The following is a 22,224-nucleotide window of genomic DNA, read 5'->3' on the forward strand; positions in this document are numbered from 1 at the left end:
CCGTAAAACTCGTCTGTGTGGACCAAGTCCCGAGGCCCCACAATACAGCAGCTCTGGGCGTCGGGGACATTCCATCCCAGGCTGAGCTCACGCAGCCTGACAGCCACACTTCCTAACTCTGCCCCCCAGGGACAGGGGCATCGTCACCCCCACCAGGACCCCTCCTGCCACCACCCCCACGCCCCAGCCTGCCGCCCGGCTCACACACCACACGGGGTGCTTTCCAACGGTCCCCAAATCTCCACTCCAGGGTCACTTGGTAAGTGACTGCCTGTGCTTCGAGCTCATTAACGCCGTGAACGTGGCCCTGACTGTAGTTTCAGATTAAGAAGGTAAGTAACTGGGGCCCATGGTGGTTCAGTCGGTTAAGGGTCCGACTTTGGCTCAGGTCATGATCTCACAGCTCAAGGGTTCGAGCCTCACGTCGGGCTCTGTGCTGACAGCATGGATCCTGCTTTGGATCCTCCCTCCCTCTCTCTCTGCCTCTCTCCCACTAGTGCTCACTCTCCCTCTCTCTCAAAAATAAACATTAATAAAAAGATTCTTTACAAAAGAAGGAGGAGGAGGAGGAGGAGACAAGTAACAGCACAAAGAACAGAGAACTAAGCATGGAAAATCAGCCCCTGCCATCTGGAGCCGACCTCCAGCACCTTCCTCCCCCAGCTTCCCATGTCACCCAGGTCCCCTCCAGGCCCAGGGATCCGAGAGCGCTGGCGCCATGTCACCGGGTCCCCTCCAGGCCCAGGGATCCGAGAGCGCTGGCGCCATGTCACCCGGGTCCCTTCTAGGCCCAGGGGTCCATGGGTACCATGTCAGTGTCTGTCTTCTTCTGCTCCCCAGGGGCCTTTGACTCATCCCCCGCCTGCCACATTCCTCCTGCCCCACGATCACTGCCACGGAGAGACCTCCTGTCACGGGGACAGCCACAACGCCCCCCACCTCCCTTGTGCACTCTCTCCACGACAGCTGAAGAGCATCCTTTGTGTTTCAGCAGAATTCACACCTTTTCTCTCCTAGACGGCAACTCTTTGAAAGCCTCTTACCGTTTGTTCTTAAGATAAAGTCCACACTCTCCGCCCGCCCGCAGTGATCTGACCCCGACGCCCTCACCGGCTCTCTCGCTCTTCCCACCGTCCCTCCTCACGGGAGCCCCACAGACTCCCCCCAGTCCTCACCACCCCCCGTGCCTCCTGCTCGCACCCACGCAGAGCCCTCCGCCTCGCCCGCCGTCTCAGCCTACGTGCCGCTTCTTTGGGGGGGACGGGGCTTTCTGCCCCCCGCGGTGTGAACGGCCTGGTCTGTGCTGCAGGGGAATCACCCCAGCGCTCACCTGTGTTCACCTCTAACTACTCATTAGACTGTAAACTCCCCAAGGTCTCAGCCACCTTTGTCCTGACCTGCATCACGTCCCTGGAAGCGGGGACGGTGCCCGGTGTGTGAGAGGCCATGCAGAAGGGAGGCCTCGTGCTCTGGGACTGGACGGGCTGGCTTTGAAACTGGCTCAGCCTCCGTTTCAGCGGATCTGAAGTCCCAGGAAATCCGACTCAAGTGAAACAACCCATCACGGGTTTGATTACCCCTCTCACATAACCCAGATCTGGAAGGTCAGGCTGCTGACTCTGGTCCAGTGACTCCGGGAGGTCACAGGGCCACTTCTCTGCTGTTCTCTTGGCCACCCCCTCAAGCTAGCAAGATGGCGCCCATCACACCGGCCATCTGTCCGCTGTCTAAGCAGGGGGAAGGCAGGATGCGGAAAGAGTGCACCTGCTCCTTCTCACCGGGAAGTCCAGGGCTCGTCACACGGACGACCACCTGCGGGGGAGGCTGGGGGAGTGGGCGTCCGTAGTGGAGCTGGCTGTGGAGTGGGGGCGTGAAGATGGCTTCTAATGGTCCCTTACCAGGCCCACCACAGCTCCTTCCCTCCCCCTGTGCCTGAGTTCCCTGATCTGGAACACGGGGAGAATAAAAGTACTACCACGTGGCGACCTCATGAAAGTTTAACGAAACTCTCTATGTACAAAGTTCAGAACAGATTTGGTGTAAAATGAACAAGAGCTCCATCAATATGGCTGCTCCATCCAGTAGACGCTATGAGAGGTTTGCTCCACGAATGAATTAAAGAACCACCGGGTAGGTTCACAAAGGGACTCTGGTAAAGATGCTCCTTCCACACTCATGTGAAGAGTAAAAGACAACTAGAGAAGGCGGCGGGAAGCCGGGCAATGCCGCCCTGCAGAAAGATCCTCCAAACACTCACGGTCGGCTCCACCACAATCCACCCAATGGAAAATTATTTCATGTTCTCTTTTCATTCTTAGATCCCCTAGTCTCAGCTCAAGCACTAAGTGGGGCCCCTATCTGATTTTCTAAATTGTCCCCTCATTATCCACCTTAAACTTGAAGATGGGTAAGAGATGGAGTCCATGAGTAATAATAAATAATAATAATAATTAATAGGCAGTACTCTAAGTACTTTACATGTAATTAATTGCTTGTTCATTTTACTCAACAACCCTAGTATTATTATCCTAGTATTATTCCTGGTTTGTAGATTATTTGTTATTCATTGATATTAAACCTGAAAATAATATCTGCTTATCAATAAAAAACACCAACTTGGTAGTATTTGTAAACAGTGCTGATTCAATCTAAGAAAGATGAAAAAAATAAGTTGGTTTTTGTTTTTACATATGTCCTCTCCCTGGACAGGCTCTCAAGGAGTGAAGTCAAAACACCATATAATTCTGGTCCATGTTCCTGAGTATTCCGTTCTCCCAAGGCACATGAACGGACGCACCTTTATATTTCAGCAAGGACGGGAAACAGGAGACACTGCAGAAATTGAGACGAGAACTCATCAAAGGTGGGGCAGTGGTGTGGGTGTGGGTGTAATCACCGTGTGTACGAAGATCAGACACTGTATCATGACTCCAAAACAAATGGCTAAATTCTACTCACGATGCAACTGGGAAAATCGATAGGGGGGCGTTTGCTGTGTGTAATGGACAGGCATTAATTCTGCTGGGGAGTGTTCATGGAGGCTGAAAATCCACCCAGCTTTCTGTTTGAAATGACAACATTTTGTTTTTCCTTGGGGTATCATCCTACACTGCTACCAATGAATGCGGCTTAGATGCTGCTGACCCCAGACCACCGAGTCAGGCTTCACAGATGAGCACACAAACCAAACGTGGCCCCTCAAGGAGGTGGATTCAAGTGAAACACAGACAAAGGAAATCAAAGACAAGAGCAGGATAGGACAGAGTCCTGGGAAGGTTTCTGGGTTTCTGAGTCCAGACACATCTGTGTCTTCTATCTTTGGAAATTTAGGTATATATACATATATATATAAAAGTGTATATATATACATATATATTTATATGTATATATAAATATATATGTATATATTTATTTATGCCTATCTTATTTTTTAATTTTTAAAAAATGTTTATTTATCTTGGAGAAAGACATGGGTGGGGGTGCAGAGAGACAAGGAGACAAGGAATCCCAAGCAGGCTCCACACCCTCAGTGTAGAGCCTAATGCGGGACCCGAATCGATGAACCTGAGCTGAAATCAAGAGTCATTCACTTAACAAATGGAGCCACCCAGGAGCCACCCAGGTGCCTCAAGCCGATGTTAATTATAAGCCAACTTACAACTGAAAGTCTTGACGAATGCGTGTGAGCATAAGCAACATGCAAGGCTCTAAAATGAATGCCAATCTCTACTCTGCAGAAGCTCACACAGCCTTCAAGAAAGACACCACAACAAGTTTATCAAACTGAGTTTCAAGGGAGGTGACTTTATTTTTTATAACAACCAATCCCCGGCTGATCCAAGCCAGGGCTTTTACCCCAAATACCTTTGTGACCAACCATGTTTCTTCTTGTAGTTTTTGCATGTGTGGCTGAGATTTTTGCAACCGTGTTTTCTAGTGGCCATCGACGGCCTCCCCAAAGTCCCAAAGGTAACCCCACCTGCCTCTGACACAATGAGAAAGTGATTTATCTTGTGAAATATTACATCTAAATCCTCCCCTGCTGCCACAGACTGCTAAAAATTCACCATCTATCATAATACAAGTCTTTTATTCTGCTCCTATTTGTGCAAGCTCTAGGTTTTATGCCTTGAAAACATATTTATATTCCTCTATGAAGAGGAGTTTCCACTAATGTTGCACACTACAGTAGCATCAGTGAAAATAGCAGAGTAAGGACTTCCACAAAGTCTCTCCATAAAAGCAAGGAGAAAACTGGACAAAAAATATATATATAAAGAATTCAAAATCAACCTTTTTAGAACTCTGGAAATGAAACAAAGGCTATGCAACCAGGGGAGCATTTAGTCAAGAAAAATGGCTAAATCTTGGTTAAAAAAGAGAGAACTGTGTGGCATTTTAACTCAGCTTATTCCCATCCCCTACTTCCCAGCTCTGTTGTAGCTTTAAAGAAATTACAGCTCACTGTCACAGTAAAAGCTCCTGGGTTCGCAGGACAAAAGCCACCAGAGAGAGAGCAGATCAGGGTTGGAGATCTTTCAGACCCTAATTCTCAAAGAACTGCCACTATTTCACTTGCTGATGGCTCCCTGGAAGATCCCACTGGCAAGACTGTCAGCATCGACTTGACTCTGAGTTTACCCAGTGTGAAAAGCTTGCTCCCTAGAGGTATTTGTTCAAAGCAATTGTAGGTGATTGCTTAACTTCATAGCTGCCTGGAGGCGCTGAATAAAGTTTGGTGCAGAAAAAAAAATACCTAGGGGTACTTTGAAAAGCCAATAGTGCCCTGGGGAACGTGCAAGGCCAAGCTTAAACTCCGGACTGTGTGCCTGTCCCGGACTGTGTTCAGACCCAGAAAAAGACCTGAGAAGGCGCTAAGCTTTCGCCACTGGTTGACTTTGAGGTTCTATTAAAACAGGAAGTGAAAGCTAAGGCAGGGCTGTCAAATGCCTGGCTAGTAATGAAAGCATGTCCCAACAGACACAGAGAGGCTCTTGATAAAGACTGGGACATGTCCTGATTCCAAGTATCTGGGGAAATCTCTACACCCACTGGCTGAACCCCAAGGGGCCAAACAAAGGCTTCAGCGACCACACACAACAGACAATAGAGACTTTACAGAATTCCTTCCTAAAAGTCACTAAAGAAACAAACTTATTATTACAACCAACAACAAACTAACCTAACTTTAGAGATGGTACATGATATTATTTAAAACTTCCACTTTTCAACAACAACAAAATTAGGAGATATGCAAACAAACAAAAAAAGCATGGCCCAATCACAAAACAAAAAGCAATCAGGAAGAACTGTTCTTGGGGCGCCTGGGTGGCTCAGTTGCTTGAGCATCTGACTTCAGCTCAGGATCTCACAGTTTGTGGGTTCAAACCCCGCGTCAGGTTCTGTGCTGACAGCTCAGAGCCTGAAGCCTGCTTCAGATTCTGTGTCTCCCTCTCTCTCTCTGCTCCTCCTCTGCTCGCACTCTGTCTCTCTCTCTCTCTCTCAAACATAAATAAACATTAAAATTTAATAAATTTTTTAAAAGAACTGTTCTTGAGGTAGCCCACATGTTGGACTTACTAGACAAAGATGCAAATATTTTAAACCAGTTGTTTCAAATACATAGAATTTTTTAAAAATCATGTCTAAAGAACCAAGGTAAGTGGGTTGAAATGTGACTCACCAATGAGTGAATTGTAATAAAGAAATATAAATTATGAATAATTATGAAAAAATAAAGAACCAAATGGAAATTCTAGACTTGAAAAGTGCAATTAATGCAAATGGAAAATTCACTAGTAATGGTTCAAAGCAAAAATCACAAGGGAAGCTGGAAGACTGCTTTGAGATGACTGAAAACAAAAAACACAACATACCGAAACCTTATACGATGCAGAGAAACTAGTACTTAGAAATTTACAGCTGTAAATGCCTGCATTATAAAAAAGAGAAAAGGAACCTCTCAAACCAATGACCTAGACTTCCACCTTCAGGAACTAAAATAGAAGAGCACACTAAACCCAAAACAAGTAGAAAGAAGAGAGGAATAAAGAATAGAGCGAATGGACGACTAAGCCACAGGAATAAAAGGCACAACATAAGGGATACAGTCAATGATGTTGTAACAGCAACATAACCAGAAAGATGGCAGCTCGCTTGTGGCGAACATACCATAACGCACAAACTTTTAAAACAAAAACCCAAAGGGCACGCACATTTTTTCATTTTAATAAGTTCTGCCACATTGATGAAAACAGTAACATAATAGCAGTTTCCACATCTCTCAGTAATACATGGGACTATTTGCCCATGTCCTTGTGACCATTTTATGTGATCAATTTGTTTAATTTTTGTCAGTATCAAATGGTAAAAAAAAAAAAGGCATTTTGTTGCGACTTTAATATTTCTCTGCACTCAAAAGGAAGTTGAGCATTTATTTGTTTCATACTTCTATGGTCTACTTGCATCTGCTTTTCTGTGAATTGTTTGCGTACGTTATTTTTCTAACTCTTCCTTCATTTTTCTATTTGCTTGTTTGTATTTTGAAAATGAATTTCTTAGAGTATTTGTATATTAGAGCCACTAAAATTGTATCTCAAAAAAATTCTTTCTCAGTGTATTGTTGGTTTTTGATGGCATCTGTCATACAATTTCACAAAGAAGAGAGTGGAAATGATAATAATAGGAAGAATAGAAAACAGTATAGAAAAATCAATGAAATTAAAGCAAAAGTAAGTTATTGTGAACAATGGAATCAACAATACATTACTTAAAATAAATTTAACCAAAGTGCAGGAATTTATATAGAACACTAAAAAAATACCATTGAAAGAAACTGAAGACTACCTAAATAAATATAAAAGCATCTTGTGTTCATAGATTGAAATATTTAATAATGTTACGATGACAGTATTCATTTGATGACAAAAATCAGTGGTTTACATAGTTGATGCAATCACCATCAAAATCCCAGCTGCTTTTATACAGAAATTGACAAATTGATTCCAAAATTCATATGGAGATAAAAGGACTTCAAATAATCAAAACAATCTTTAGGGGCACCTGGGTGGCTCAGTTGGTTAAGCATCTGACTTGATTTAGGCTCAGGTCATGATTTCATAGTTGGTAAGTTCAAGCCCCGCATCACACTCCACATTGACAGAACCTGCTTGGGATTCTCTCTCTCCTTCTCTCTGCCCCTCCCCCACTTGCACCCTCTCGTGCCCTCTCTCAAAATAAATAAAAACTTTAAAAAGAAAAAAAGAGATTCTCCTTCTCCCTCTTCTTCTACCTCTCCCATAATCGTACTCATGCTCTCTCAAAAACTAAAACAAAACAAAAAACAAACAAAAACCCACAATCTTTATTTTTTTTAAGTTTATTTTTGAGAGAGAGAGAAAAAAAGAGCAAGCACGAACAAGTGTGGGGCAAAGAGAGTGGGAGAGACAGAATCCCAGGCAGGTTCCATGCCATCAGTTCAGAGCCCAATGCAGGGCTCGAACTCACAAACTGTGAGATCATGACCTGAGCCGAGATCAAGAGTCAGATGCTTAACCGACGGAGCCTCCTAAAACCTAACCATTTTGGTGTCCCCAAAACCCCAATGTTTAAAAAGAAAGCCATACAAAGAATCAACTCAAAATGGATCATAAGCACAAACTATAAAACTCTTAGAATAATACTCAGGTGCAAATCTTCACGACTTTGCATTGCATAGTCCTCACTCTTGACCCACAAGTTGACCGAGTAGCCACTGTCGCTGTGATAGAGGAAGGCAGAGAATTTGGTCTTGTGCACTGAGAGCTTCTGCCTGGAAGTGAGCTCATCGCTCCACACAAGTTTCACTGCCCAAATCAAGCCACATGGCCGCACCTAAATTCAAGTGGACGGTGAAATCCATCTCTTGTTTGTCTGTCGTCCTTGTAAATTCTTTGAAAAACATTCTCACTTTAGAAGTAAGGAAGGTGAGGCACACCGCAGGATTGTTACCCGATATATAGATCCATTCATTGCTTGACCTGCCGCATCATAGTTTATACTCTGTGCATGTGGTAGTCACTCCCCGTACTCCCCTTCCCTTCAAGCTCCTCCCAACCCCCAACCTTCTTCCTGTCTCCATGCATCTCCTTACTCTGCACGTTTCATATAAATGGAGCCGTATTACACATGTACCCTTCTGTCTGTTGTTCCATAAAACATGTTTTCAAAATTTATTTGTGTTGTAGCAGATGTCAGTACTTCATCCCTTTTGACAGCTGAGTAGGATTCCGTTGTATGGATGTGCTCACATTTTATTCACCCATTTATCAGTGGATGGACATTTGGGCTGTTTCTCCATAAACCTGGGTCCAGAGAAATGGCAACGCAGTGCAAACCCCCCAGCTGATGTGCGTTGGACGTGTAGTGTGAGCAAGAATAAACCATCATAGTTTTAAGTTATTCCAATCTAGGAGTTGCATGAAACTTCCAGCATACTATTTTGACTTATACCCTTGGGCTAAAGATAAAGTACGTGTAAACACATACTGAATTCTAGCTGGGTGTGTTTTCTGCAACAGTATAGGTTAGCAGTTCCAAACCTACTTTAGTGAATTCTAGGACTGAGTAAATAAGGTATGTTGGTAATAACGAGAGCCAGGTTTCTTGCTGCTAGAGACATGAATTTAAAATGGAACAAAGAAGGGGTAAGAGTGAACTCCAGTCATGAATTGGAAGTAGAGCTACAGCCGTGAACTTACTGTAGATGGCAGGTGTACGTGTGTTTATGCGTGTGCTAATGTAGGTGTGCATTTATATAGTTTCCTCTAGTTCTCTGTGCTCAGAGGGCTTCAGTGCAATGATACCCAGACCCAGATTTTAGTTCCAAATACCCTCTTCCAAGAAAAACAAAAAAAGGAAACAGAGCTCCTGGGAGAAATGGCTGATTCTAAGGCCAAAGCACAGAAAGCACAAGATAACGAGCCTAAAATATATTGTAGAGCCAGAAGGTAACAAAGTGGTCGAACAAATATCAAAACGACACAGGAAACAGCTTGAAGGAGCTCCCACTGGCCAATCTGGGACAATTTTACAGCATTATAAGTAATTATAATAGTCAATTATAATAATACAATATATTATATAATGTGTATAATATATAATAAGCTTCAGAGTCCATACTGATAAAAACAAACAAACAGGGAAGAAAGGAAACTTCATCCTTATGGTAGAACTTCAACTAATAAATGTAAAAACTAACGGTGAAATTAGAATACCACCATCTGGCAACCACCATTTATTACCATAATTGTTTCAGGCAAGAATCAGCATGAATGCTACTAGTAATTAAAAGTACGATAAGAAACAGGACATTCATATGGCGTTAATGTATCTCCGTGCAAGAGATTTATTAATTTCAAAGAGAAAAACAGGAACTATATGAAACTAAAAGCCATCATACACTGTAGCATCCAAATGATCAAAGATAACATCACTTACTGGGATAAAAAGGCATCCTGTGTCCTGAAAAGGGACATAACATCATTTCTGATGTGTTTCAAAAAAAGGGGGGGGGTGTAGAATCTGATAATGAGGAAACTTCAGACAAACTCAAATTTGGGGGCATACTCTACGAAACAACTGGTCTGTACATTTCAAATGCATCAGAGTCTGAAAGACAAAGACCGAGAAATTTCCAGATTGAAGAGGCCTAATAGATATAATAACAAATGTACACGTGATCCTAGACTGGGTCCTGCAAGAGTGTTGGGGAAATTCACACTGAAACATTTGCAGATAAAGGATCAGCAGGTGTGGGGGCGCCTGGGCGGCTCAGTCGGTTAAGCGTCTGACATCGGCTCGGGTCATGATCTCACGGTTCGTGGGTTCAAGCCCCAGTTGTGCTCTGTGCTGACAGCTCAGAACCTGGAGCCTGCTCTGGATTCTGTGTCTCTCTCTCTCTGACCCTCCCCTGCTCACGCTGCCTCTCTCTCTCTCTCTCTCTCTCTCTCTCTTTCTCTCTCAGAAATAAATAAAACATTAAAAAAAAAACTTTAAAAAAAGGATCAGCATGTGTAGAACTGAAACACTGTATAAAAAACAGCAATAAGGCGTTTTCGTGTAGAGGGAGGATCTTGTCATCTGGGGAATTCAGGAAAGGTATTTGGGGAATGCATTTATCCAGACTCCTAGGAAATTTTAAAATAATATGAATAATCAAAAGAACAAGCAAATCAGGGGCGCCTGGGTGGCTCAGTCGGTTAAGTGTTCGACTTTGGCTCAGGTCATGATCTCACAGTTCATGGGATGGAACCCTGCGTCAGGCTCTGTGCTGACAGCTCGGAGCCTGGGGCCTGCTTCAGATTCTGTGTCTCCCTCTCTCTGCCTGTCCCTACTCACTCTGTCTCACTCTGTCTCTCAAAAATAAATAAATGTAAAAAAAATTTTCTTTTAAAAAGGAACAAGCAAATCAAGGAATAAATGCATAATGATACAGGGATGGTAAATGCCTAGGGAACATCATTTATGATGACTAGCTTTGTTTTTATAGTAGGCTTCACACCCAGTGCAGGGCATAAACTCACGCCCCTGAGATCAAGACCTGAGATCGAGCCAGATGCTTAACCAACTGAGCCATCCAGGCACCTCGACAATTAACTTTTCTTAAACCTCGACAATTAACTTTTCTTAAACCCTTAGATAAGTGCTAGGCATTGTGCTAAGTGATTTACATGTATTATCTGCTAATAATAATACATATTTATAATAAACACAGTGTGATATGTATTGATATCTAAAGATAAAAGTCACCCTAAAGAACAGCCTGCTACATCGCAAGTTCTTGATAAACATTAACTGCTCTTATTAATATCTCATTTAATCCTCAAATATCCCTATTGAAGGATTGTTATTTTTGTCCTCACTGTGCAAATAAGGGAACCAGAGCTGGAAAGGATCTTTTAATTTGGCCGGAACCACACTTCTGCTAAGCAACCAAACCAGCATGTAAACAAAATAACATAGACACCAGAACCCATCATCCTGGCTGCGCTGCTTCTTCTCTCAGCTTCTCCCCCGTTAAATGATGCCAAAACTCCATTTCTTTTCCTAACTCAAAAGCTTTAAGGATGAAAGATTTGTACAAGCTTTGATTTTAACACCTTGTAAGAAGACATCTTACAAATGTAAAGCTTAAGATTTAGTAGAGGGGCGCCTGGGTAGTTCAATCAATTAAGCGTCTGACTCTTGATTTTGGCTCAGGTCATGATCTCACAGTTTCATAGGTTCAAACCCTGAGTTAGGTGCGCACACTGACCACAGAGAGCCTGCTTGGGACGCTCTCCCTCGCTCTCTGCCCCTTCCCCGCTCGCTTGCTCTCTGTCTCTCTCAAAGTAAATACACTTTTTAAAAAAAGGTTTAGTTTTAGTAGAAACAGTCAAGCGGCCCCAAAACCCCACGACATGACCACATGTGGCTTCTAGAAGGTTCCATCCCAGATGCTCCCCCAGAATGGGAGGGTCTGGACCACAGTGTGCAAGGCCCAGCAGCCTACTTCCTCTGGTCCCTGACAGTCAGTCTCTGAACAAGAATATAACTCTGACGCGGTTTTGCTCTCAGACACCCCGACTTCTGATTTCTAAAGCTGCAAGGCAGATGTGAACTTCCCTCAGAGGTAAACGAGGATGCCAGCTCCGACCAAAACAATGATTTTCAATCCCACTGTTGTACATTACATAACTCTGGGATCAGCCCACTTCCCTCCATGTGACAGTTATTTTGGGATTCTAATAATTTACTATCCACAAAGCAGTAAGTGATTTCAAAATTCAGCTCCTTATGAGTCCCCGAATAACATGGAGAAAGTTGTATCAAATAGGATGCCACTCAGGGGGAGTTGATAAAATGTGTCTCCGTCAGAGTCTGGGCCAGATGTCTCCCAGGTGGCAGCTTGGAGGGAAGAGGCAGAAACCGTGTGGAAGGACCTGGACCAGCTGTCACCCAGTGCGCAGGGCGAGCTCATGGACACCGGTAACTAAGGGCAGCGAGATGGGAAATGCTACTTAATGCATGAGACGAAGGGTCACACACAGGGAAGGTGGTTGCTCGGTGGGCCTCACAGTCAAGTTTACGTCCACTGTGTCCCATCCTGCCCCTGCCAGGGGGGTGTTAGATCTCAGATGCTGACGCATCCCACAGCGACATGAAGGCCAGGCCGGAAGCCAGAGAGACCAACAGGCAAGCTTAACTCGGACAAAGAGAGACAGAAAGAAAACACACACGCATTTTTAAAATGCTAGACAGACAGAGGCAATGACACAGGGGCAGAGAAAGGGAGAGCACACGGAAGCTCCGGGAAGGGAAAGGCAGCATCAGGGACACAACGCGCGGGTCAGGGGGGGCACACGCAGAATGTACGTGGGGTTCCGGGTGGGCGCTCTGTTCCCACGTCCCAGCTCCAACACTGAATGACCATTTTCTCTACTTCCTTCCTCTACTTAACCACCAGCGCTTCCTCGGTTACAGCTGTAACCCGTAAGCCGTGTTTCTCTGTTGCCTGGGGAGGGGAAGGAAAAATAAACGCTTCCATCCAAGTGGAGCTAGAGCTACTCCATTAAAATGTGACACAAATTCTCGTTGCCAAAGGACAGCCAGCAAATGACATCTGTTCCGTTAAAAGTGAAACCAGACCTGATGGCACCTCTGAGACATATGTTCCTGAGGGAAGGAAGCTTAGCATCTCTGAAACCCCAGCCCACGAGGAAAGCTCCGTTCTGATACAAACAACCCTCCATACAGCTGTGGCGCCCTGTGACTGCAGAGAGCAGGGGAGCCCTGGCTGTCGGCTTGGGCTGAGCCAGTCCCCAGGGGAGGATGGATGGAGGAGGGAGGGAGGCAGGGGAAAGGGAGGGGAGGAAAGGGAAGAACTTAGGGTCCAAAAGAGAGAAAGGGAGGCAGACAGACAGAAAGACTGAGAGCATAGAGTCCTAAAGAGGGAGGGAGACAGACAGATGGGGAGATCTACAAAGACAGACTGATCTAGGCAGACTGAGAAGAGGCAGAGGGACAGAGACAAATCAGGGACACAAGCAGAGAAAGGCAGTGAGCTAGCAAGCAGGAGACTTCAAGGGGGGCTGTGCCAGGCAGTGAGAAAAAGAGTGGGACGTGCTTGGACCTCACATCCGAGCCACAGGGCTTTCTGCTCTGTACAAACTGTGTCTCCGTGTCCCCCACAGAGCTGGCCTGGCCCACTCCAGCCCTGATGCCCACAGCCTGTGCTCAGCCCCAGCACAGAGGACCATCCTCACACGCCAGGACCCTGGCAAAGTGCCCCTGAAAATGGGGTGCGCCTGCCAGGGGCTCTCACCATGGTCACGTCCTTGGGGGCTTCCCTACAGAACCCACTAGAGCAAAAACATTTGTTCAGCTAATGCTCAGGGCATTGCTGGGTGTACAGGTAAGGGGGAAAACACCACAAATCAGATCTATGGAAGAGACTTGATATGCAGGCACTAATTCTGCCTTCATGTTTTTATTCCTCTAATTCTCATAATAAACCTCTGAGGAGAAGCCCTCATCATCCCCATTTTACAGATGAGAAAACAGAGTCACAAAAACTCATCCAAGATTTTATTACTGAATGCTGTACCCAGAACTAAAACCCAGAAAGTCTTACTCCAGAGTCTATGCCTGTAACCACCAGGCCATTCTGCTTGTTAAGAATAATATAATATCAAGGCAACTGGGTGGCTCAGTCAGTTGAGTGTCCAACTTCGGCTCAGGTCATAATCTTGTGGTTCGAGAGTTCAAATCCCACATCGGGCTCTGTGCTGACACCTCAGAGCCTGGAACCTGTTTTGGATTCTGGGTCTCCCTCTCTCTCTCTGCCCCTGCTCTGCTTGCACTCTCTCTCTGTCTCTCAAATTTAAACATTTAAAAAATATGCTAAATTTTTCCCCATTGAGGATGATATTAGCTGAGGGCTTCTCATAAATGGCTTTTATGATGTTTAAGTAAGTTCCTTCTATCCCAACTTTCTCAAGGGTCTTTATTAAGAAGGGATGCTGTATTTTGTCAAATGCTTTTTCTGCATCTATCTACAGGATCATATGGTTTTTATCTTTTCTTTTGTTAATGTGATGTATCACATTGTTGGATTTGCTAATATTGAAACAGCCCTGTAACCCAGGAATGAATCCCACTTGATCTTGCTGGATAATTTTTTATGTGCTGTTGAATTCGATTTGCNAAGGAGCCTGGCTAGAGCTTTCCCCCTGAGATCAGGAACACGACAGGGATGTCCACTCTCACCACGTTAGTTTAACACAGTGCTGAAAGTCCTAGTGTCAGTAATCAGGCAACACAAGGGGAAAAAAGGCATAAGAATTGTCAAAGAAGAAGTCAAACGTTCACTTTTCGCAGACAACATGATACTCTACATAGAAAACCCGACAGACTCCACCAGAAGCCTACTAGAACTGATCCATGAATTCAGCAAAGTCTCAGGGTACAAAATCAACATACAGAAATAAGTTGCATTTTTATACACCAACAATGAAGCAACAGAAAGAGAAATCAAGAAACTGATCCCATTCACAATTGCACAAAAAACCATAAAATACCTCGGAATAAACCTAACCAAGGATACAAGAGATCTGTATGATGAAAACTATAGAAAACTTATGAAGGAAATTGAAGAAGACACAAAGAAATGGAAAAACATTCCATGCTCATAGATCGGAAGAATATTGTTAAAATGTCATTACTACCCAAATCTATACATTCAATGCAATCCCCATCAAAATTGCACCAGCATTCTTCTCAAAGCTAGAACAAACTATCCTAAAATTTGTATGGAACCAAAAATGACCCTCAATAGCCAAAGTAATATTGAAGAAGAAAACCAAGACGGGAGGCATCACCATCCCAGACTTTAGCCTCTACTACAAAGCTGTCATCATCAAGACAGTATGGTATTGGCACAAAAACAGCCACATAGACCAATGGAACAGAATAGAGAACTCAGAATTGGACCCACAAATGTATGGCCAACTAATCTTTGACAAAGCAGGAAAGAGTATCCAATGGAAAAAGACAGCCTCTTTAGCAGATGATACTGGGAGAATTGGACAGCAACATGCAGAAGAATGAAACTAGATCATTTTCTCACATCATATACAAAAAAAAACTCAAAATGGAAAAAGGACCTGAATGTGAGACAGGAAACCATCAAAACCCTAGAGGAGAAAGCAGGAAACAACCTCCTTGACCTCCACTGCAGCAACTTCTTANCGGAATGGGCAAAGATAGTTGCAAATGACGTATCAGATAAAGGGCTAATATTCAAAATCTATAAGGAACTCACCAAACTCCACACCCAAAAAACAAACAATTCAGTGAAAAAATGGACAGAGACATGAACAGACACTTCCCCGAAGAGGACATCCAGATGGCCAACAGACACATGAAACAATGCTCAGCGTCCCTCCTCATCAGGGAAATACAAATCAAAACCACACTGAGATACCACCTCACACCGGTNGAAAGAAAAAAATTTTTAATAAAAATAAAAAATATACTAAAAAAAATAATATAATATCAAGGTGCCTGGATGGCTCAGTCAGTTAAGCGTCTGACTCTTGATTTGGGTGCAGGTCATGATCTCACAGTTATTGTCATAGAGCCTCAAGTCTGGCTTAGTCCAGAGCCTGGAGCCGGCTTGGGATTCTCTCTTCCTGTCTCTCTATCCCTCCCTAACTTGTGCATGCTTGCACTATGTCTCTCTCTCTCTTAAAAATAAATAAATTTTTAGAAAGAATAATATAATATCAGTACACAAAAATCATAAAACACTCTGTGCCTGACAAAATGCTAAGCCCTTTGTTTGGTTTCTCATTAATCCCAGAGGGAGGGGCTTTTCTGACCAGTCTTCTTCTTGCTCTGTTTTTACACATCACCCTATTTTATGTCAGAGGAATTGCCATAATTTCGAAATTACATACTTGCTTTTGATCAGCCTCACCCACTGAACATCAATGCTTGGACCTCTGCTCCCATTCAGGGCCCAGAAATGTCCCACCTGCTGTAACTTAGAAAATCAGACAAAAACTATACAGTGATTGTTTCCTGACACTATAAACATAGGTAGAAATAAGGGAAAATGAAGGTGAGCCCCTCAGTTACTGTAGGAAGAATAAATTCAAATAAAACTCTGGCCTCTTGTTGAGGATGACAGAGATCAGGGTTAAGGTAGCGAGAGTTTGGAGGCAGTTTATCTGAGAGAAAGGAGCTCGAGTGGGAAAGAATCCTAACAGCTTCAGAGGGGGCTCTGGGAGTAAGGCTGAAGGCAGACTCTCCAGGAGCAGGAAGCTGAACGATTCTGGAACACACACGGGGTTGGAAACCATCCGTGTGCCCATCAGCCAGACTGGAGAAACCGTGCGAGGCCAGGGACACCAGACAGAATGCTCACAAGGGTCACGTCCTAACAGCAGAGCTATATTAGTCCCAGTAAAAGCTGCTCGAGACCTGTCCTTAAGAAGCTTTTTTTAATGTATATTTATTTTGAGAGAGGAAGAGAGAGAGCACTCAAGCAGGGGAGGGGCAGAGAAAGAGGGAGAGAGAGAATCCCAAGCAGGCTCTGTGCTACCAGCATGGAGCCGGATGCAGGGCTCAATCCCACAAACTGTGAGATCATGACCTGAGCCAAAATGAGGAGTCTGACATTTAACCGACTGAGCCCCCAGGAGTCCCTTTAAGAAGCAAATTGATCTGGATGTCAGAACAAAATCGACACTGATTAGAATATGGCAAAACCTAGCACTCAACAAGGTGAGATTCACAAGGGACAGGGGCCGGTCTCAGATCAATGGGTAACCAGGAGAAACATCAAGTTAACAGACACAGAAATGCTGGAGATGATAGAATGTGTCTAAAGGGGATAAAGACATATGCTAGACAGAAAATATTCCATCTCATGGACAATGGAATGGCTCCTACGTGCTCACCCAAGATGAATGAAAACAAATGTCCATATAGGGACGTGGGATTTTTACTCCTACCAGTCCCCAAACTGGAAAGAATCCACACGTTCGCTGGCGAATGAATAAACAAAGTATGGTACGCCCACACGGTGCAATATCACTCAGCAATAAATCACCGATACATGCAGGAATGTGGACGAGTCCAAAAGCAATTAGGCTAAGAGAAATTAGCCCGAGTACATACTGTAGGACTCCACTGATGTGAAGTTCCTTTAAAGGCAGAACGGTAGTGACAAAAATTAGATGGTGTTTGTCAGAGCCTGGGGCGGGGCAGAGGTGGGGAGAGAAATGACTGGCTAAGCAGAGGCAAGAAGGAATTTGGGGGGTCATGGAAATATTCTGCATCTTGGCTGTGGTGGGGCGATGGTGATGTAACTATGTATAAATCTCATCAAACTGCAAAACAGGTGAATTTTACAGCATGCCAGTTATAGCTTAGTAAAAATAAAACAAAATTAGATCTCACATTCGGGTTGCTCATTACTACATCCCTAGTGTCTTCCGTTGATTAAATATTGGTTCAGAAGAAGAGTGGAGGAGAGGGAAAAAATGCGAAGGAAAGACAGAGGGACACAAGTGGGTCCATTATCAATGCCAGGTGCACTGCCCATCCTACTTTGAGAAGAAAATGAAGCTCAGAAGCATTTGGTCATTTTCTCATGGAGCAGCGCTGGCATCACCCATCGCCCGGGGGGGAGACGTAATGCGTACACTTTCCTTAACTGGCCACGGGCTGCAAATATCTCCCCTTCCTCCTGAGGTACCTGCTGCCTGGCGGAGCAGGGGTGAGGGTGCGCCAGTGCAGGGCCAGGCTGGGGAGCCCGACCCCTGGTCCCAATCACACCTGAGTCACTCATGAAAGTCATGGAAATTCAATTTCCTTCCATGATTCAGCTTCCTCACCTGTCAGATGGTCAGTAACTCTCCCTCTGCCTCATAAAGGAGTCATGGGTCCTAATTAAGGTGATGCCTTTACAGCATGGGGATCACTGCCCGGCCCATCATAGGTGCTCGACACAGGTCCCTTACCAGCTTCACTGCTCCCACGTTTGTGTCATGGGAAACCTCCACTCATCCTTCAAGACTCTACTAAAGTGTGGCCTCCTACGTGAAGCCTTCCCAGATGACATCTCCTCCCAATCGAATTAACTGCTCTCTCAACTATGTCCCTACAGTGCTTTACAGATGCCTCCTTTCAGGGGCGCCTGGGTGTCTCAGTCGGTTGAGCGTCTGACTCTTGATTTCAGCTCAGGCCACGATCTCAGGGTGGGGGGATCGAGCCCAACATTTGGCTCTGCGCTGACGGTGTGGAGCCTGCTTGGGATTCTCTCTCTCTGCCCCCGCTCCAGCCGCTCACACATGCACGCTCTCTCTCTCTCTTAAAATAAACTTTATTTTGAATAAATCAATCAACTTTAAAAACCTCTTCCTTTTAGCACATGGCTCCGTAGCTCCCACGCTGCTTCTCAGATGTGCTATGGAATGCTCAGAGTCTAGCACAACTCTCACAGCACCAATGCTGGACTCACTAGAACATCTGAACAGATGAGTAAATACCAACAGACCGGGTGTGCACCACGACTCACACAGTCTACACAGTGTGGTATTAGGGGCGGGCGGCCTGGGGGGAGGACACAGCAGGAAGTCCCCTCCATGGAAAGACACAATTCCGAAAGGCCGCGTAGGGCCGTAAATCCTGCGCCTACCCCATCTCCCTCAAGAACTAAAACTCACTTCAGAAGAGCTTTCTAATTAAGACACTTTCGTAAAGCCTGTCTGCAAAGGAAAGGCAGGTGCACGTCCTCACAGGCAAATCTGACCCAAAACTACACTTTCCGCCCTGAAAGCATTTGAGAGTTTCTATGTTAGGAGCGGCTGGAAGAAGGGAGACGCGGGCAGAACTCGGGGCAGAGCACACCCTCCCTAGTGTCTACCTTTCCCACAGGGAAGCTGCAGAAAGGACACGCGCCATGTCACGCTGGAAGCCGTCCTTCCAATCTGCCCGATAAAGGGCTCGCCATCTTTTCCTCAACGTACCTCGGTGTTAAGATTAATATGTAACGTAGCAGTTTATTATTATTATCGTTGAAATAACTCTGCGGTGTGGCCCCAGCATGTGTGAATGGCGTGTCAGGATTCAAGTGGACGCAGTCGCCGGCTGCAGATCTACTTGTGTCTCCCCGGCTGTGTTACATCAAATCCAAGTGCCTCCTCTCTTCACCTGCATCTTCCCTCTGCTTTTTGTCATCAGGACACTAGTTACTGGACGTAGGGACACCATAAACCCAGCACGACGTCGTCTCCAAGATCCTTAACTTAATTCCATCTACTAAGGACCTATTTGCAAACAAGGTCACATTCACAGACACCAGGGGTTAGAATTTGGGACATTTTGGGGACACTATTCAACCCACTACAGGCCTTGTTTCCTAGGATTGTATATAAAGGCACAAAGGGACCAGCCTTGACCTATGTCACCAGAAAACAAAGACAAGAAACAAAAACACAAACACAAACTCTGGCCCTCACCTGTACTGAGAGAAAAGTACAACATTTCTATTCTCTAGCAAACAAATCCCTTGTGACTTTGGAGAAACCAATGGGATGGTGTGTTTTTCTTTTTTTTTTCCGTTTTCATAATAAACTCAAATTGCAAAATAAGCAGTTGCTTCCTGCTTGGACCTCCTTACCTAGTAGAAATGGAAATGATCCTATTCTGTCATCTATAGACTCCGGACGAGCGTAACGTTTCTGTTTTTCTGTCAAAGAATGGATGAACGGAATTAGAGACCAATGAAATGGCCAGAAAACACTGCTGTCCTCCAAAGGTTCTGGACTCCTCTCCAGGGGTGCCACTGTCTGGGACACAGGTCTAAGCAGACTGAAGGTCTGAGGCAAGGGCTGATCAGGACCCCCTGCCCGGCCGCGCACAGAGCAGGGGGTAACCAAGCAGCGGGGCTGACGGGGCGCACGGTGGCCCAGCCTCCTTAGGAGAAGGAAAGTGACAATACTTACCCTCTGCTTCAGGTTTGCTGCTACCAGACATACACTCCTCTAACCTCCTTTGGAAATGGGGGGAGGAGGCAGATAAGCAGTTCTGGATATTTGATTTGCGCTAATCCTGTTACTAGCAAAGAAAAAAATTCTATGCCTTCATTTGATTCTTCAGTTAAGGAGTTGCTTTCTGGTACTGGGAAGACAGGTGACGCATGACTGAAGCAAAGAGACAGTCACTGAGCCCAGTAATTTAGATAGTTTAATGTGCTCCGATGCCCAGAGTTAATCTAATTTCTACAGTTACATGTCATGGTGGATTTGGAGATCATTTTTGAAGGGTCATCAAAACCCCAAATACAGAGAAAACAGAATGACTTACTATTTCAGAAAGAGGGACACTGGCCATGCCCAGGTTCCTCTGGTCAGATAAGCAGTGGCTCTGATTCTCTCTCCCCCTGGGGAACTTGACCCCTGACCCTGTCAAACCCTGTTCTTCCTGCAGGAGCTCAGACTCCACCCCCAGCTCCAGAAATGCATCCTGGCACCCAGGCCTACAGCCAATCAGCATCTGGCATCTGTCTGACCCATGATTGGTTGGAGGGCTGGCCAGGTGCTTCCTGCTGATCCAATCAGGTTGGGCTTTCTGGGGCACCTGGGTGGCTCAGGCGGTTAAGCGTCAGACTTTGGCTCAGGTCATGAGCTCATGGTTCGTGGGTTCGAGCCCTGTGTCGGGCTCTGTGTTGACGGTTAGCTCAGAGCTTGCTTCAGATTCTGTATCTCCCTCTCTCTCTGACCCTCCCCTGCTCATGCTGCTCTCTCTCTCAGAAATAAATAAAACATTTTTTGAAAATTTAAAAAAAAAAAGATTGGGCTTTCTGTAACTTGCAAACCAGGGCCTCCTGGCTGACTCAGACTCAGCGCTCCACATGCTTCTGCCTTCAGACCAACTTTCTCATATTGTGGTTAAGAAGCTGGGAGGGCTGGCATCCCCGTTAAGGATTGGGTAGCCCTCGGTCATTTTCAGTGGCTGCTCATGAATGGAGCCAACCACACGCCCCTTCTCTTATTTGATCTTCAGGCAGACACGGACACATTCGTAGTGAGTACTGGGCCAAATCCAGTTACTGGGCCTGATTTAGAGAGGAGTCACCAGTCCCAAATACAGATCAAACTAATAGCCCTGTGCATAGCAGAGCCGTGGGGCCACCACACCAATGAGCTCCAACCAAGCTTCTCTCCCCATCACACCTGACACTCTCCTCTCTCCCTTGAAAGTAATTGTGACTTTACTTCCTGTGCCATTCACACTACTGTTACATCAAGAGATTCTCAACATCCCTGGGAGGTCATCAGGGAAAGTATAGCCATTACCATCATACAGAGGAGGAAACTGAGGCTCAGAGAGGGTACTTGGCCTGCCCGAGGTCTCAGAGCTAGTTACAAAATCTTCTCTGGGCAAGAACCTATGCCTTCGATCTTTAAGGAGGTATTTGCACTGGGACATTTATGTTATTACTTATTTTAATAAGAATTGGATGTGGGGCACTTGGGTGGCTCAGTCTGGTTAAGCGTCCGACTTTAGCTCAGGTCACGATCTCATGGTTAGTGAGTTCAGGCCTTGTGTCAGACTCTGTGCTGACAGCTCAGAGCCTGGAGCCTGCTTCGGATTCTGTCTCTGTCTCTCTCTGCCCCTCCCCCACTTTCAGTCTGTCTGTCTCTCTAAGATAAACATAAAAAAAAATGTTAATAAATAAGGATTGGATGTGTTTTGTTTTCAGACACTGAACCTGCAGTGTAGTACAGAGAACATTATGGGGTCATTCTTGACCCAGAATCCTGGATCTTCCACTCACTGAGTAGACTTGAGTAAATGACTTATTTTCTCAAAGACCCAACTTACCGAATTTCTGCTGACTTGTTCTATCAGTTACTGAGGGAAAAGAGTTTAAACACCAACTACAATTTCCAATTTATATTTATTTCTCCTTTCAGTTATGTAAATTTTTGCTTCTTGTATTTTGAGGCTTTGTTATTGAGCGCTTACAGATTTAAGACTGTTTTATTTTCCTGATGAACTGACCCCTTTATCATTATAAATTCTACTTCATAATCACTGGTAATATCCTTTGACCTGTTATTAACATGTCATTCTGATGTTAATATAGCCATTCTATATTTTTAAATACTTTCTCTCTCTCTCTCTCTCTCT

At 44.9% G+C, this 22,224-nt stretch overlaps 1 protein-coding gene across 1 annotated transcript in view; it reads right to left on the reverse strand.

The window, feature by feature from the left end:
* LOC144218108 (transmembrane protein 132B) overlaps positions 1-22,224 on the reverse strand; it is a 209,007-nt gene that overhangs the window by 41,042 nt on the left and 145,741 nt on the right. The window lies entirely within an intron of this gene.

This window comes from Crocuta crocuta, unplaced genomic scaffold (genome assembly GCF_008692635.1).
Source record: "Crocuta crocuta isolate KB4526 unplaced genomic scaffold, BGI_CrCroc_1.0 scaffold29, whole genome shotgun sequence".
Taxonomy (NCBI): Eukaryota; Metazoa; Chordata; class Mammalia; order Carnivora; family Hyaenidae; genus Crocuta; species Crocuta crocuta.